General features: G+C 47.2%; 1 long non-coding RNA gene across 1 annotated transcript; it reads right to left on the bottom strand.

The window, feature by feature from the left end:
• Positions 1-1541: 1541 nt before the first annotated feature.
• On the bottom strand, positions 1542-7664 carry LOC139076970 (uncharacterized). The gene is made up of 3 exons (XR_011529054.1): positions 7365-7664; positions 7009-7149; positions 1542-5619 (listed from the first exon to the last, which is right to left on the bottom strand). It is a non-coding gene; the product is annotated as an uncharacterized lncRNA (long non-coding RNA).

Below are 7664 nucleotides of genomic sequence, written 5' to 3'. Positions count from 1 at the left end.
AGTTCTCATATGCTTTCAGTTACTTTAATCTTCTGATTATATTGATTGATACTAGCATCTTGTTTTTGTAAGTGGACAATGTTATAATTTATTTCTGTTAGCAATTAAGAATTACAATGCAAATGCCAGATCAGTAGTATAGAAATTAAGAGCAGATTTGCCCTAAGGCAACTTTGCTTTTATCGGTCAAAGTAAAGATTGCTTGAAATATAATTATGTGAACGGAAGCCATTGCTATATGATTCAAATAGATTCTTTCTAGGGAAATAAATCTGTCATCATCTACAGCAAATTATTTAATTTCCAGTCTCCTACCCTAGGGCTATCACAAAGAATGAAGATCATGCAATGGACACAAATTTATTGAGTGACAACTCTCTGTGTGATACCGTTCTGATGGCCTCCTATTCACCCCATTATTGAAGGGGGGATTTACCACCCTAAATAGTACAAGATGGCCAAACATACCACACCTGACGCTGGACGGATGAGACTGACAGCAGTTTATTGGTTACAGACACTCACCCCCTGTGGGAGGACAACACATACCATGTAGGGTCACACAGGGGGGGCACTTGGGAGTCGAGTGAACAAGCAGGGGCTGCCTGCTACACAAGAGGCAGTAACAAGAAGACAGGGTGACCTCTGGTTCCCAGGGGAGGATGTGACTGGCTTAGGTTAGTAATTTCATAGGCTGGTAGGGAAGTAGAACTCCATCAGGTCGAGGGGCAGGCGGAGTATAGCTGGTCCAGCTAACAGGGGAAGTAGCCTAGTGGGGAGCCTTTCTCACGGGGTGGTGGAGTTGGGGGGAACATATCTGCTGAAAGCAGGAGAGCTCATGGTTAGCCCTCTGGGGTCACACGAGACTCAAAGATGTCCAGGCAGCACATGAAATTTTAGGCCTTACACTGTAGATACAAAAGAAGAATAAGACATGGTTCCTGACTGCAAAGAGCTTGAATGCTCCAGGCTGGGGTGAGAGAGGGGGCTGGGGGCACGGGATCGTCGAACTATTATAACTATTATAAATGATTCTGACTGTAAGCACAGGAGGACTTCCGAGCACGTAGAGGAAACTGGGTACAGTAACTGAGACAGACAGACTTCACAAAAAATATGGTACTTGGCTAGAACTTCAAAGGTGGGTAGGACGCATGGTTAGGAGGAGCCAAGCAGGGGGAGCATTTCAGAAGAGGAGTGAAGTGAGGAAGTCTTGCTTATGTTTAAAGATTACTCAATTCATTTATTCAAGATACACTTACTGAGGGCCTGTTCAGGGCACAGGCTGTCCAGGGAACAGGGTGAAAAAGAACCTCTAAGGACAGTGTGGGCCTTGTCTGTCAGGTTGCCCGGTCCAAGTTGGGGTGAACTCTGGGGCAGTGGCATCCCAGACAGGCATTGGGCCAGGCCTGCCACTCACCGAGGGCCTCCAATGTGGACTTTGGACATAATCTCCAATGAGGTAAGACAGAAATACACCAACAGGTAAAGATACTCAATTTGTAGTTTTAATTGCTGTAAACACTTAAAATATACTCCAATTTTAATCTTTTTCAGCATTTATTTTTTAATATACAAGGACCCTTAACAGAATGGTGTAGCCCTGGTGTACCTCCACTTCAGGGGGGTCCCACTGGCCAGGCTGCTCCTGGTGGTCCCACCCCCCAGAACCTGGTTGGCTCTTCAGGGCTCACCTCAGACTCCCTCCCCTTCAAGCCGTCTCAGCAGCCTGGGAGCACGCTGGGCTTGTTCTTGCCTGTGGTGCTTAACGCTCCAGCCAACTGAACTACCCAGCGTGTACGGGCAGCCACAAACAGAAAAAGAAGCCTCTGACTTACTGAAGGAGCACTATGTTCCTTCCAGAACAAGGCAGTCATTTTCGGGTTGTCCAGCATGAGTGTGTACCCACTGAGATATCTATGGGAGACTTATTTTACCTCTTGTACTTGGCAGGCTTCGCATGCAGATGCACACCAACGTGTCCTCAGGCTGTTCCAGCTTCATACCCCAAACGCCCTCTGAGAGGAGAGATTAAGGGGTGCTTTCTGGCTCCAGGAAATTCATTGTGACTTAACTCTCTCTTCCTTAGTGAATGACTATGTGCTATGTATTATTTACTTGTGATACGCCAAATAGTTTAGCTGGTGAGATATAAAGAGAAAGAAACCTCATCATATCTTCAGGAACTGACAATGACAACAACAAAAACTTAAAAAAAAAAGAGACAGAGAGAAGAAAACAAGCTTTCATGGATACAGTTATCCCACATGGCAGCAAAAACGTCCAAAAGCTAAAATAGAAAATGACGAAAACTCTGAGGGCAAGAAATGAACTTGTCCCGGAATAAGTGTCTGTACAAATGAGCCCAGAGAGCCCCAGCACAGCCAAGTGATAGACTGGTCCTGGGGGAGGAGATGTGCGCAGACATCACATCAGCCATTCTAAGAACTGTTGGCAGATTTTAAAGACAACTGTGACCGTGTTCACCGTGGCCCCACCGGTGACGACGTTCTCAGAGCTGGACGTGAGGATGTCTCTCAGGATGTGCTGGGTGAGTTAGGAGGAGGCCATGCTGACCCCCAACGCGGGTATGACTTCAGCTGACACCTCAGTAGGAAAACAAAACATCCAAAGTCTGTTAAACACTCACTAAAGCAGACAGTGTCCTGGAACAGGGAGTTCCTGCGGCGCACATTCTTCAGGTGTGTGACATTTCAGATGGGTTCTCGCAGCCTGGAGATTATTTGGGAAACAAGCGGAGAAGTATTGTAAGACTGAGACAAATCACCGCTCACAGCCTGAAGAATTCTGACTGCATCTCCGCACTCTGGTTTTCTTTGGAGCCGAGTTGCTTTTCAACCATGCACGAGCTTAAAACCGACCAAAAGGGCTCTCACATGAAGCGTGGGCAGATGCAAACGTGAGCCTAGAGGATCCCAGACGCTGGAGTAACGTGGGAATTGCTAACACACCCTTGTTGGCCGGACCCTCATAGGGCTGCTGCTTCACTGCTTTTGATGGCTCGTGTGATCGGGGAGGTCCCTGTGCCTCGGCGGCTCCACCCAGGCCAGGAGGCACTGTGATTTCTGTCTTCTCTCTCCCAAAAGTTAGCCTTCTGGAATCGAAGGCAGCTTTGTGAAAGAGCAATTACATGAACAAGAGCACTTGTGAGTTCACTTTGTTTGACATGATACACAATCTGCACAGAAATGACCTGTGACCCCTGCATTTCATTTAGGTCAGTGTGGCCAGCACTATCCACCTCTTCCTCCTCTATGCAAATACTGTGAAGAAAAGAAGAAAACTGCCACTGTGGCAGGCCCCCGGGGGCGGGAAGCGGAAGAAGAGGGGAGGGCCATGAACCAGGAGGCCTGCCCTGCCAGCCCAGGGATCTCTGAAGCCTCGTGGTCAGCAGCCACCCTTATAGTGTCGGCATCCCCGCGTGGCAGGGTGGGGACACGGAGCTGCCGCCTCCGCCCACAGCTCCATGGGTCAGCATTTTGTATTTACAGAAAGTGTGTCCTCACCAAGTCGATAGAGTATAATTCGATTTTTCTCAGACGAGGACAGTTTAAGGCAATCTCGCCTCCCGGCTTTCCCTTGGGCCTCAGCTCCAGTTTAGACAGAGTGATCCTGAGTGAGCTTTCGACACTCGGATCTGATCCCAAGGCCTGGGGCTCCCTGAATAAAGGGGAAACCCCTGAGCTTGACACACAAGCCCCATTGTGAGCTGCTCCCTGCCTTCAGCTCTGGTCCGGATCCTGACAGGCATATCACAGCCTGACAGTGTTCTACCTACATGCTTGTTATTTCATTTTATTTCTATTGAGGCAAAATAGGCATAAAGTGCACTCATCTCAAGTGTACAACTTCATGATTTTTACATGTTTATAGCTGCATACATGAATACATGATCAACACCCGGATCAGTACCTAAGACCTTTCTCCACTCCAGAAGTTTCCCTTGTGTCCCTTCCCAGTCTATACACACCCCACACACCACCCCAGGCTTTGCCTGTTCTTAAACTGTATATGAATAAAACTATACAATATGTATTATATGTCTGTATTCTTTTTTTTTCCTTCTTTTCCCAAAAGCCCCCCAGTACATAGCTGTACATTCTAGTTGTGAGTGCCTCTGGTTGTGCTATGTGGGATGCCGCCTCAGCATGGCTTGATGAGCGGTGCTATGTCCACGCCCAGGATCTGAACCCGCGAAACCCTGGGCCACCAAAGCGGAAAGCCCGAACTTAACCACTCAGCCACGGGGCCAGCCTCAATATGTCTGTATTCTTTCAATGTAACTGCTTGTGAATTTCATCCATGTTGTACATATATTTTGTTCATTTTTTCTTGCTGAGTAGTATTCCACTGTATGAATATATCACTATTTATTCTCTTGATTCCTTGTCATATTTCTCTTATGGCACTTAGCACAGTAGAAGGTTTGGAAGGCACGAGGAGGCCGAGGCCTGCCTGGGAGGCGGTTTTCTGAGGCGCAGGGAGACTCGCTGCTGCTGTAGAGGCTGACCTGAGGCCCGCAGCCTTGCCAGCCTGCACTGTGAGCCTACGCAGGGACCCAGAGCACCGTGTCCTCAGGATGCAGGGAGACAGCCAGCACCCATCCATTTATGAGCGAGGTATGGGGGTCATAGATTCAGGTGAAGACATTTCATACATTGTTTAAATGGTTGTGTAATGTTTATGTAGCATTTCTTCCAAGGAACTATGAATACATTTAAATAATGAGTTGCCACAACATCCTGGTAAATAGGCTGTTGGAATTTACAAATGAAGAATTTGGTACAAGAGGAAGAACTAACGCTACCCAAGGCAGCCTGTAAGGAAAACAATCGGCTTTAGTCATATCTCTGCTTTGCTTTTCCTCAAGCCTAGGAGGCAGGACAGCCAAGTGGCTAACGCTACAGGCCCCCAGGCCAGAGGGCACGGTTGGAATACGTGCTCGGCTCCCACCTCTGTGGGTGGGCAAGTTGCACTGCCTCTCCCTGCCTCAGTGCTGCCACCTGGAAGAATGGCACGGTGACAGGAGTTCAGTGAGCTGACAGAGGCAGGGCGATTAGAACAATGCTGGCATGGCAACTGCTAAAAAAGGTTGAGAATTGCAGCTTTTACAAAATTGTCCCATTTGCAACAACATGGATGGACCTTGAGGGTATTATGTTAAGCGAAATAAGCCAGACGGAGAAAGACAAACACCATATGAATCACTCGTGTGTGGAAGATAAACAAACACATGGACAAAGAGAACAGTTCAGTGGTCACCAGGGGGAGGGGGCTGGGAGGTGGGCACAGGGGCTGAAGGGGCGCACTCATGTGGTGATGGACAGATAACAATGTACAATTGAAATTTCACAATGTTATAAACCATCATGACCTCAATTAAAAAAAATTTATCCTTTGTCAAAAAAAATTGCAGCTTTCATTGTCATCACTTTCCTCATTCTCAGAAAGTTAGATCACATTTAGGCATTACTAATCACGAAGGCCTCAGCTTGAAGTCATGGTGACGAAACAATCAGTTTTAAATTCCTGAGGGATGGGTATTTCCAGGGAAGTGTCACTGCTGGCGACACTCGACACACATTCTTCTGATGGCAACTATAAGGAGATTAGGAGAAAAAGACCAAACATTAGTCAAAGCATGCCAGGGTGATTAAAACGTCACAAATAAACATCCCAAAGTGATTAAACTGATTTAAATAAATATATTGTGTTAGGGACACTGTCACATACACATACAGTGTTCTGGAAAAGCAGCCGTGAAGTGTTACTAGAACTGAGGCCTCTTCTGGGATGTTGCTAAGGAAAGTTCACAATCTCGGGCTGCTAATTAAAATTACTTCTACTTATTGCGCATAAATTAGGTCCTAATAAGGTGAGAAAATAGTTAAAGAATGAAAATAGCTTCTCTGCATAAAAACAAATCCAGGGAGCCTTCCACCCTCAATTCTATCTTGTTTCTCCTCAGCTGCAGTTGGATACAAAGAAAACAGCACTGACAGCAGAGAGAAAATCAAAATGGAATCTTTCATGTAATTAGCATACACAGTCCACACAGGACACACAGAAGACGGGTGAGCGGTGGAGAGCGAAGTCTTTGCAGGCATTGAAAGACAAGCCCCGCAGGCTTTTGAGCTCTGACCAGTCCAGAAGTGAAGGACAAGTGCCCAGGAGAGATTATGATTTCAAGCCAGAATGATGTGAGTATGAGAAGTTGAGGATTAGTGTCAGAAGAACCAAATTAAGTCATAATCATTTATACCTTTCAAAGGTTCCTCTTAAAACATAACTTGATGAATGTGTTCAAGTTCCACTCTTAATGAAAATAATTATTTTTGGATAGCTAGTGAGAGAGAGAGAGAGATGCAGGAAGTCTGAATATATCCATGTGTTGGATTTTCAAAAACGTCAGAGGCCCAGTGGGACTTCACGGAGAAGGCAAATTCCGGGTTGCCAGTTCTTGGTAAGATTCCTAAAGACAATGAGGGGGTGGGCATTGGGTCTCCTGAAATTGGAGATCACAGTCTGGAGACCCCTTAGCTGAAATCTGCCTGCAAACCCATTTTTGGTGATCTACACTGGGTTAAAAATGTTTTTGAACCCTAACTCTCAAAAAAGAAATTAATCTTTTTAAAAACCCCAGTTTCTGGCTTCTCTCACAGGCGTCCTGGTGGCCGGGCAGGCGGGCTGCCTACCCACAGTGGGCAGGGCCTGGGAGGGGCCACTCCTGAGGCAGTTTGGCGCAGTCCCGTTTGTCTGCCCCCCCCCCCCCCCCCCGCGTCTGTTATTGCTGGGCGGGAGGGTTTTGAAGTTTCACCCTGGCCAAGGATACTTATGTTGGTGGAGGTGTCTTAGTGGGGAGGAACTGTAGGGCCTTTGGAAAACCTTTTTCAAGGCAAAATATATCTGTGTCAGTTTGAAGGCAAACAGATGGGAGTATTGTGGGCTCTCTTTGGGGATCCTAATGGACAGGATTTTTTGCCCCACCTGTAAGACGCAGCAGTCACTTCTCAGGCAGCTCTCGGGGTATGAATATTTGGCTAACTCCTTCCAGGCTGAGCTTCTCCAGAGCAGGGCACGCAGTCTCATTCATCGTGTCCTCAGCAGGTGTCTGGCACAAAGCTGGGGCTTAATAAAGATTTATTGAATGAATAAAAGGTCCCTGTAATATTCTCCACCCTCTAAATTGAGCATGAGAACGTATTTGCTTTTTAAAAAAGAGTCATTCAGTTCTCTGGGTATCATCTCTCCCTACCGCGCATGAAACTTTCCATTCATCCTGTTGACCCTTGTGACCCTCAGGAAGTTGTCCTGTTCACCAGCAAGCCAGAGGGGAAACTTACTGGGCCGCCCCTCGATGCCTTCCAGCACACGCCGGCCTCCTCGGAGGCGCCAAGGGTGTCCCGCCAGACCGCCTGCTGCGTGACAGGGAGGAGGGGCCATCTGTCTCTTGCACATCTGAGCATTACAGCGTTTGAATGAGGGCACGATGACTTCCACAAACGCCGTGAATGCTTCTTGTGTGAAGCAGCTGCTTTCACTTTGTTGAAAGGAAACCGTTTTTCAGCGTTCCAATGTACTCGGCCAGATTTTCGCCGGGAGGATGATGAGCCAATGCTGGCTGTTTGTAAACCCTGCTTATT

The sequence above is a fragment of the Equus przewalskii genome, chromosome 18 (assembly GCF_037783145.1).
Source record: "Equus przewalskii isolate Varuska chromosome 18, EquPr2, whole genome shotgun sequence".
Classification (NCBI taxonomy): Eukaryota; Metazoa; Chordata; class Mammalia; order Perissodactyla; family Equidae; genus Equus; species Equus przewalskii.
Note: the sequence above shows the minus strand (reverse complement) of the source record. Positions and strands in the feature narration are given on the sequence as shown.